The sequence below is a fragment of the Microcaecilia unicolor genome, chromosome 4, assembly GCF_901765095.1.
Source record: "Microcaecilia unicolor chromosome 4, aMicUni1.1, whole genome shotgun sequence".
NCBI classification, from domain to species: Eukaryota; Metazoa; Chordata; class Amphibia; order Gymnophiona; family Siphonopidae; genus Microcaecilia; species Microcaecilia unicolor.
In genome coordinates, this window is record NC_044034.1 from 276,846,344 (window position 1) to 276,856,977 (window position 10,634).

The window sequence follows — 10,634 nt, forward strand, 5'->3', positions numbered from 1 at the left end:
TATGGATGGGGATGCCCCAGATTATCATAACCTCTACAATTCTCTATTATCCAATCAAGGTCTGATCCCAATGCTTCCTATACAGCGATGTTGTAATGTTTACAAAGTTTCCTATGATGAGACCTGCAACTTTGTTGTGCCTTTCTGTATAGAAATTAGAACTTCACAGCGAGCTGCAGATGAGTAACCATTTCCTGCCCCTTCTCAAAGAATCTATAGATGTCCTGTTGTACCAGTATTTTCTATGCTTGCTCTCCTTAACCATTCCTGCATCCAGTTTTGATCAACAAGTGGCTCCTGAAGCAACACTTTGTATTTCCTGCTGTACTTATGCAGTTGTCACTTGGTTTTTTTTTCCTCATTTGTTAATGCAACTCCTTGAAAATGTTTTTCCTCTTCTTTTGCAAATTCTGTTGCTTCTTTCCCTATTGGTACCAATGGATTCATCCCTTCTGCTCATCAGAAAACTTGACCAATTTTAATGACAAAGAAAAGAATTCTGGAAATTTGCTTTCATATTTCAATACCTTTCGCACATCTGGATCTGATAATGCTGTTAAGTACGCCTGGGGGCTTATGATAAAGGTCCCAGTCCTCCTCTGGCTTAGGGAATGTAAAGTTTAACATGCACTGATTCTTATAAATGACCTCATGGGCATGGAGGATTTTCTTGTTGTTCATACATACAGTTTATCAAGATCTTTAAGATGCCAGTCCATTATTCCAAAGTTTGTATGAGACTATGGAAACTGCAAGCTGATTAATGGCTTGTATCTTATTCTGTGATGTTAATGCAACTGTTATTCAATATGGGGCCTGCGCCAGTGTCGGCGCATGTTTTTGACGTGTGATGAGGCTCCCTTTTACTGCAGTGGGTAAAAGGCTGTCTTTTTTCCTGGAATGAAATGGCCATGCGGTAAGTGAACCACTTGCCATGTTGCCATTTCCTTTTTTTTGGGGGGGGGGGGGGATCACTTACTACCAGGGCCACTGAGAGACTGGCCAGGTCTGGGACAAGGCCGCCCCCGGGGTCCCCCCTACCCGAGGTCGCCGGGCCCCCCCTCCACCCACCACCGGGCCCTCTCTCCACCCCCGGGCCCTCTGCACTGACCTTAAGTACCTCACCTTCGAAAGCGCAGCAAGCAGCGGCAGACCACTCCTTCCTTCCGTGTCCCGCCTTCGTAGAAGTTATGTCAGGTGAGGGTGGGACACGGAAGGAAGGAGTGGTCTGCCGCTGCTTGCTGCGCTTTCGAAGGTGAGGCGCTTAAGTTCAATGCCAGGGAGTGACGGAGGGCGGGCGGGCCGGACTGCGGCTGCGGCGCTGGGCCTCCCCCGGAGGCTCAGACCTGGGGAATTTTGTCCCCCCCCCGTCCCCCCCTCTCGGCGGCCCTGCTTACTACCATTCATTGAGATGGCAATAAAGGCTCCTTTGCTAACCTGGCTGTAACACGTGCTCCCTGATTACTGCCAAGTAAGCGCTGGCACTACAAAGATAGAAATATTTTTGTAGCACCAGAAATGGCTCGCACTGGGGGTGGGAACTACCACCTGGTTCCTGCAGAAGCCCAGCGGAAGTTCCGGATTGGCGCACAGAAAGCCTGTTGCCGTGCACCAACCCTTTAATAAAAGGGCCCCTATATATTTTAGTCTCCTGTAATCAGTGCATTTTTTCTAGTACAAAAGGTGCCAGTACTCTAATGTCAGGCCACCCTTCAGGGGTGGGGTGACTACTGAGGGACCGACCCACAATAGCCAGGTCCCCTGCAACCAGTCATAGAATCTATGACAAGGCAGAATTGGTGTGTAGGGGCTGGGCTCTTTCATTAAAACTTGGAGACCATGGGTCAATTTTAGCAGACAATGGAAAAGGTGCCGGTACTCAGTACCCCACAAGTACCCCCTCAAAAAAAGCCCTGCCTGTAATATTCTTTACTGATATTTTCTCTTAGTGATCCTTTTACTGAAATGTGGTATGCGCTAGCACATGCTTACCACAGCTTAAAAGGGTTTATTGCAGAAGGGGTTCGGGCATCCTGCGGTACGTTCCAATTATGTGCTTGTGACTCATACACTAAAAATAGGGGGGAGGCGTGTTCAGGGGTGTGTCTTGGGGGCGGAAAATGGATGTGCCTGTGCTAACCTATTAGTGCATCTATATTGCCCTGTGCTAACTGATTAGTACAGGATTACCATGTGAGCCCTTACCGTCTACAAAATGAATGGTGGTAAGTGCTTATCTAGTAATTATTTTTAATGGCTGTGCACTAATGGCAAAATTAGCGCATGGCCATTAATAAAAAAAATGGAAAGTCAGCCATTTTACTGCTGTGGTAAAAATGGCCTTAGTGTACTGGAAAGACTCCATAAGGGTGCGCTAAGATCACTTTCTACTGCAGCTTAGTAAAAGGAGCCCTAAATGATTTATGTTTGATTATCATTACTTTCCTCCACTGTTTGATATCTACACACCTTCCTGTTTAATTTCTTTTATCCTACAGTCATTTTACACAATTTCTCTCTAAGGAAGGTTGCCTTACGACATTTAACCAGACCAAAAGTCATATTGATGTCATCTGAGATGCTTTTTACTACTCAGAGTTGTACTGCTAACTGTTGATCACTAGAAGTATAGGGTTCCATTTACCAAGCTGCGGCAAAAGGGGGCCAGCGCTGGCGTCGGCACGTGTTTTACATGCGCAAGCCGAGGCCCCCTTTTACCACAGCTGGTAAAGGAAAGGTCTCGCTTTTTTCAGGAAATGGCTAGACGGCAAATAAAGCACTTGCCGCATGGCCATTTTTTTGGGGGGGAGCCCTTACTGCCACCCACTGAGGTGGCGGTAAGGACTCCCGTGCTAACCCAGCGGTAACCGGGCAGCGCGCAGCACTGCCCAATTACCAACAGGTCCAGTCCGGCGCTACAAAATAAATTAATTCTTGTAGTGCCGGAAATGATAGCACGGTAGGGGTGGGAACTATAACCAGGCTAGCCTTGCGGTACTTCTGTTATAGCGAGCGGTAAGTCTGCATTGTACTTACTGCCACTTAGTAAAAGGAGCCCATAGAGCTTCACAACTAGAAACAGTACGGACTTCTTTCACCAACAGCTGTAAAAAGGAGCCCTTCAGGGTCGTCGGCATGCGGGTTTGCAACACACCGAGGCTGCCGTTTACCTCCAGGGGCATTAAGGAATGGCACTGGCACGCAGCCATTTCCTGGGGGAGCCCTTACCGCCTCCTATTTAGGATGCAGTAAGGGCTCCGGTGGTAGCCCAGCAGTAACCGGGCATCATGCGGTGCTGTCTGATTACTGCCAGGCAAGCCCCCGGTGCTAGAAAATACAAAACTATTTTCTAGCACTGGAAATGGGGCAGTCCAGTGGTAAAACTAAATCGCCATGTGGCATGCTGGCGGTAGTCCCACTGCACATTTGTAAAAGGACTCCTAAGTGTGATCTAACCTCTGGATCATTGCCATCCTTAGGAGCAAGGCTAAATCCATAGCTGAAAGAATTAACATGAGTACTAAATGGATCTAGGGGCCCTTTATTAAGCCAATGTAAAAAGTGGCCTGTGCTAGTTTTGGCATGTGAAATTGGCACGTGCTGGGTCACATTTTACTGCGGTTGGAAAAAGGCCTTTTTTAAAAAAATGGGGCAGTAAATGGCCATGCACTAATATTAAAATTAGCTCATGGCTATTTACTGCCTGAGTCCTTACTGCCACCTGTTTAGTAGGTGGTAAAGACTCACGAGCTAACCCTGCAGTAATAGCCAGTGAGCGGCAATGAGGCCACACTGAAGATTACTGCCAGGAATGCCTCCACGGTAAAACATCTATAATTATTTTCTACCATGGGAAATTGCGCGCGCCAAGTTTGGAACTTCCACCAGGCTCCCACGCTACCACAGCAGTAGGACAAATTTGGCGTATTCTGCGCGGTAGACCTATCTCGCCTTGTAAAAGGGTCCATAAGTGTCATCCAAAATAAAAATGGTAACAGGGAGTCTTATTGAAATACTAGTTGCTGGATCTTGATGTTTGGAAAAACTCATGTAAGGGCATGCTAAGTCCAACTTATCCTACAACTTGGTAAAAGGACTCCTAAAGGTTTGATTTCCTGCATCCTTATATGTATTATACAAAAGACTCCTCTTTCAGTAAAACATCTACAAAATACTTTGGAAAGTAATACATCAGTGGCGTACCAAGGGGGGCGGTGGGGGCAGTCCGCCCCGGGTGCACGCCGCTGGGGGGGTGCCGCGCGCCAGACAGCTTCGTTTGTTTCCATGCTCCCTCCGCCCTGGAACAGGTTACTTCCTGTTCCAGGGCAGAGGGAGCATGGAAACAAGCGAAGCTGAGTGGCGCGCGGCACCCCCCCCCCCCGCAGTGGCGTGCACCCCGGGGGGGGGGGTTCTTTTGTCGTGGTGGGGGGTTTTTCACCGGTGTGGGGAGGTGTTCTTTCGCCGGGGGGGGGGGGGGGTCACGCTGCACGGGGGGGCACATCGGCAATCCGCCCCGGGTGTCAGTCCCCCTAGGAACGCCACTGATATACATCCAGCATTCGATGTCCCAATTGCTACCTAAACGGCTGTGCAAAATTGGGCTTAAATTAGAATAGTTTAACACAAGAGTTGTTTTACAATTTTCTTTGGTTTCTGGGAAATGTACTACACAAAAGCTTTAATTCTGATCATTTTTTTAAATTGGGCATTTGTTACTGTTTAGACTTGAAAAAGAGAAAGATGCCAAATTTGAACACACTATTTTATTTTTTAAGAACAAGAAAATGATATTAAATAGACCTCTGGAAAGGATGGTTATTCTGTGTGGGATGCAATTAATGTTAATATATGCTGAAAATCTGCTGCTTTGGGTTCATGCCTTAGTCATGTTTAGGCATAATTATTGCAAATTTGCTACTGGTTGGTTTGTCTTTCTCAGCAGTTAAAGCCTTACAATTGTCACAGAATGTTGCTGATCAACTCATGGAGGGAAACTTTCATTATAATTACATTTGGATTTATTTATTTATTAGGATTTATTTTACCACCTTGTTGAAGAAATTCACTCAAGGTGGCGCTAATTAGATTTTCAGGCCAGCTGTAACATTTAAAAGTATTGTGGATATTCATCGCTGCTATCCGGATTGAAAGTGGCACTGAATATCTGGATTATTATTTATTATTTATTTATTTGTTACATTTGTATCTCACATTTTCCCACCTATTTGCAGGCTCAATGTGGCTTACATAGTACCGTAGAGGCGATCGCCAGTACTGGTATGAAACAAATACAGGGTGAGGTTATGGTAGAGTAAAGTTCATGTGTGACAGACACATTGGGGAATCATAAGGAGGAAGAGTTAAGTTATGTCCAGTACAAGCTTTGGTTTTGTTGTGTTGCTGGGTTAAGGCATTTAGGTTGGTTCGTTAGGGTATGCCTTTTTGAACAGGTTAGTTTTTATTAGTTTCTGGAAGTTTAGGTGGTCATATTGTTTTCATTGAGCTTGGTAGTGCGTTCCATAGTTATATAGGAGAAGCTTGATGCATGGGTTGATTTGTATTTGAGTCCTTTGCAGCTTGGGTAGAGGAGATGTAGGTATGTTCATGTTGATCTTGATGTATTTCTGGTTGGTTGGTCTATGAGGTCTGTCATGTTCCCCGGTGCTTCGCCGTAGATGATTTTATGAACCAGGGTGCAGATTTTGAATGCAATACGTTCTTTGATTGGGAGCCAATGTCGTTTTTCTCATAGGGGTTTTGCACTTTCGAATCTCGTTTTTCCAGATATGAGCCTAGCTGCTGTGTTTTGAGCAGTTTGGAGTTTCTTTATGTTTTGTTCTTTACATTCCGCATAGATTCCATTGCAGTAGTCTAGATGGCTTAGTACCACAGATTGTACCAGGTTATGAAATATTTCCCTCGGGAAAAAAGGTTTCACTCGTTTGAGTTTCCACATTGAGTGGAACATTTTCTTTGTGGTAGCTGTCGCTTGGCTCTCTAGTGTGAGGTTTCGGTCGATTGTAACTCTGAGAATTTTCAGGCTGTCTGATATATTTATTATATTTATTTATTTATTGCATTTGTATCCCACATTTTCCCACCTATTTGCGGGCTCAGTGTGGCTTACAATACATTGTGAATGATGGAAACACAATTTGTTACAGTGCGATTATGGGTTACATTGTGAGGAGTTTTGGGAAGACAAAGTCAAAGTCAAAATATTATTTGGGGAATAGAACAATGGAATATAGGGAGAGAGTAATCTGGCGTGGTTATGTTGGTGGGTTTATTCGTGTTTTTTCTGTGTTAAGTTTTAGTTGAAATGCATTTGCCATTAGTTCATGATATTTAAGCTGAGTTTGATTTTTTTTTGGTGATTCTGTTAAATCATGTTTGTAGGGATGTATATTGTGACATCGTCTGCGTGTATGAAAGGGTTAAAGGCCTTGATTGGCTAGTGGGGTCATCATTAGGTTGAAAAGGAGGCAGTGATAGTGGCGATCCTTGAGGTACTCCACAGGTCTGTTTTCCATGCGATGATATGTTCAAATTTGATTTCACTTGATATGTTCTGCTAGTTAGGAACCCTTGATCCAGCTAAGTACACTTCCACCAATACCAAAGTATTCTAGTATGTTTAGTAGTATATTGTGGTTTACCATGTCAAATGCACTAGACATGCCAACTTGTAGAAGAAGTATGCTTTTGCGTGTTGCAATTTCCTTGGTTTGAATTTGGCTAGAGAGTAATTAGTACTGTTTCGGTGCTGTGGATGGAGCGAAATCCTGATTGTGATTCGTGTAGTATTCGTGTGAATTTGTTTATGTAGTCAGTCAGCTGTTTAGTTACCATGCTTTCCATCAGTTTGACTAACAGGGATTGATGGTACTGGGCGGTAGTTGGTGATATTGTCTGTTTTTTTCTTCATACCTTTTGGTATTGGGATGAGTAGGATGTTGCCGTTTTCCTTAGGGAAGAGACCATGTTGAAGCATGTAGTTTAAGTGGGATGTAAGGTCTGCAATGAAGCGGAGGGGAGCAGATTTTAATAGGTGACTGGGGCAGGTATCCAATTTACAGTGAGTCTTGGAGAATCTGTTAATTGCTTGGTTGACTGTTTGATGGTGAGGGGGGCGAAGCTTGTCCAGAGTCTGTCCACTGGGTATTCCCCGAAGATTGGGTCCATATATTCTAAGAAGCGACCGATGTTGGTGATGTTCTGAGGTAGCCTGTTGCGAAGGTTTATAATTTTTCATTGAAGTATTTGGCACGTTTGTCTGCAGGTGGGGTATCTGTGCTGGTTGTGGTGACCAAGGTGATGTCTAGTAGTTTATTCACGATTTGGTATAAATTTTTCGTGTCTTTGTATTCAGGTCCTAATTTGGTTTTGTAGTATACCTTTTGGCTTGTCTTATTGCGTATTTGTATTTTCTATGGGTTTGTTTCCATGCATTGAGTGTTTGTACATCTTTATTTTTTTTCCATAAAATAGGTAGAGCAACAAGTGGTTTATTTATTTATTTTTTAGGGTTTATTTACTGCCTTTTTGAAGGAGTTCACTCAAAGCGGTGTACAGTTGCACTATCCCCCAATTTGCACACACAATTTAATTGAGTAATGAACCAATTAGCACTGATAATTGGGCACTGATAATCAATTATTGGAGCTAATTGGCAATAATTAGAATTTATGTGTGCATCTTCCTAGGCGCTATTCTGTAGATGCCCAATTAAATATTTGTGCGTGGATATGAAAAGGGGGCATGAATGGGTCATGGGTGTTCCAAGAATTTGCGTGCACTGTTATAAGAACATAAGTGTTGCCATACTGAGACAGATTGAAGGTCCATCAAGCCCATTATCCTGTTTCCAACAGTGGCCAATCCAGATTACAAGTACCTGGCAGATCCCGAAACAGAACAATACATTTATGCTGCTTATTCTAGAAATAAGCAGTGGATTTTCTCCAAGTTCATCTTAATAATGGCTTATAGACTTGGGGTAAAACCAAACCTTTTTTAAACCCTGCTGAGTAGAATGGAATGGGTGGGTGTTTACTCTTTCCAAAAATACTAGGACTAGGGGACATGTGATGAAGCTACAATGTAGTAAATTTAAAACGAACCGGAGAAAAGTTTTCTTCACTCAACCTGTAATTAAACTCTGGAATTCGTTGCCACAGAATGTGGTAAAGGCGGTTAACTTAGTGGAGTTTAAAAACGGTTTGGACAGCTTCCTAAAGAAACAGTCCATAGACCATTATTAAATGGACTTGGGGGGGGGGGAAATCCACTATTTCTGGGATAAGCAGTAGAGAATGTTTTGTATTTTTTTGGGATCTTGCCAGGTATTTGAGACCTGGATTGGCCACTGTTGGAAACAAGATGCTGGGCTTGATGGACCTTTGGTCTTTCCCAGTATGGCAATACTTATGTACTTATGATACAAGGCATTTTATCATCCTAATTTTTGCTTTCCATTCCTTCCTAATAATGCCTAACATTCTATTTGCTTTCTTAGCTGCCGCTGCAGATCCGTGCTTAATTTAGATGCAGATCCTGTTGCTAGGTACTATTCTACAAATAGCAGCACTAAGCACCCATGCACTATCTGTTTTTTTTTCTTGGGTGGTCCATGGATGGAGCATAAATGGAGCTAGGGCAGAGCTGGTACTTAACTGGTTACAGCAATATTCAGACCACTAATCAGTTAAGAAAGTGGTTAAAGCTAGGACATCAAAAAGACACTGAGCTAACCTGGTGCCCAGTTAACTTCTAGGTGGAGGCATCAGGCTTTCTGGGGCCCCTTCCCTCCCACACCCAAAAAACATGAAGGCCCAACTGTCACGGTTGTGGCCGTGCCTTATGTTCAGACCTACTGTTTCTCTGTATCTAGCTCTGTGACCTTTCCAGTCTGCCTTTTTTCCTGTTGTTGTTCTTCCTGTTAGCCAAGCCTTGGTTTGGTGTCCCTGAAGCCAAGCCTCGCTTTGGTCTCCTGCTTCTGCTTCATTTCCTACTTTGTGACATCATCAACCCATTATAAGGACTTAGGAGCTTTCCTATGTTGCCTTTGCAAGAGGTATCTTAATCTTGTGTTACCTGTTTAGATCATTTCCCTACTTGGCTTTGTTCCTGAGAATCTTGCTCCTGAAGGTCTGTTTTGTTTTTCTTGAGTCTTGTGTTTCAATGCTTTGCTTGTTTCTGTGTGTTTGCTTTTGTACCTTGATCATGAAAGCTTGGCTCTAAAGCCACACCCTGCCCTTGGTGTCTGTATCTGTTTGACTCTACCCTTGGCTCCTGCTTTTAGTCTAGCCTGCTTTTGACTCTTGCTATAGTTAAGCTCTGGTTTATGCCACTCTCTGTGTTTAACCAAGCTCTGTTCCGTTTTCTATATTCCCTGTTCTGTTTCCTGTGTGTGTGTGTGTGTGGTGTGTGTTGTGTGTGTGTGTGTGTGTGTGTGTGTGGTTCTTGTCTGTTTATTCTGAGAGTCTGTAGAAGACAGCATTGGCCTTGATTACTTTACTGCTATAGAGCTGTGGCTGCCTCTCAGTCTGCCTGGCCTTTTCCCTTTCCAGCTGTGGGTGCTGGTAAGCACATTGCTTCTTTGTTTGTTTGTCTTCCCTTAGTCTGCTTAATCCTTTGCCTGCTAAGTTTTCTTCCTGGCTCTTGAGCTCTGTTTCTGCCAAGTCTGTTCCTGTTGTGTGTTTTGAGCCAGGTTCTGCCCCTGCTCTGTATTTGAGCTAGTTCTGTTCCTGTTCCCTGTCAAGCCAAGCCAGGTTTCAGAATCCTGTTCCAGTCAAGCCAAGCTCGTTCCAGAATCCTGTTCCAGCCAAGTCTGTTCCAGAATCCTGTTCCAGCCAAGCCAAGCCAGTTTCAGAATACTGCTCCAGCCAAGTCAAGCCAGTTTCAGAATCCTGTTCCTGAATCCTGTTCCAGCCAAGCCAAGCCAAGCCGAGCCTGCTTCCAGAATCCTGTTCCAGTCAAGCCAAGCTGAGCCTGTTCCATAATCCTTTCCAGACAGGCCAAGTCTTTCCAGAATCCGGTTCCAGCCAAGCCTGTTTGAGAAACCTGAATCCTGTTGCAGCTCAGCCTGTTCGAGAATCCAGAATCCTGTTTGAGAATCCTGAATCCTGTTCCAGCCAAGCCTGTTTAAGAATCCTGTTTGAGAATCCTGAATCCTGTTCCAGCCAAGCCTATTCGAGAATCCTGAAGCCTGTTCAAGAATCCTGAATCCTGTCCCTGCCTTGTTTATTGTCTTGCTTCTTTTGTTCTTGTTGCCTAGCTCCTACCCTGTCTTGCCTGTCTTGTCTCTTTCAGTCTAGTCCTGTCCAGATCCAGTCCTTGCCTTGCCCTTTTCTGGACCCAGTTTTAATCTATTTCCGTGTTTTGCCTTGTCTTGCATTTCTGGGTCCCAGTTTTAATCCAGTTCTTAGTCTTGCCTTGTCCTGTCTGGGTTCCAGTTCTGGCCCTTTGCCTTCTTTTCCTTGCCTCGTCTGGATTCAGTTCTTGTGTTATCCATTGTGTTTAGTTACCTCTGTCCTGCTTTGTTGAATCTGTTAGTTTATCCTAGTTCAGTCTTTGGTCCAAGGGCTCACCATTCCTGACAGTTGTGACACCAACTGAGCTCCGCTTGCCCA

The 10,634-nt window shown here is 44.3% G+C and overlaps 1 protein-coding gene across 2 annotated transcripts in view; it reads right to left on the bottom strand.

Annotated features, from left to right (window-relative positions):
• The window catches only part of FRMPD4 (FERM and PDZ domain containing 4), a 474,706-nt gene that overhangs the window by 250,201 nt on the left and 213,871 nt on the right, over window positions 1–10,634 (bottom strand). The gene's annotated exons all lie outside the window — the stretch shown is intronic.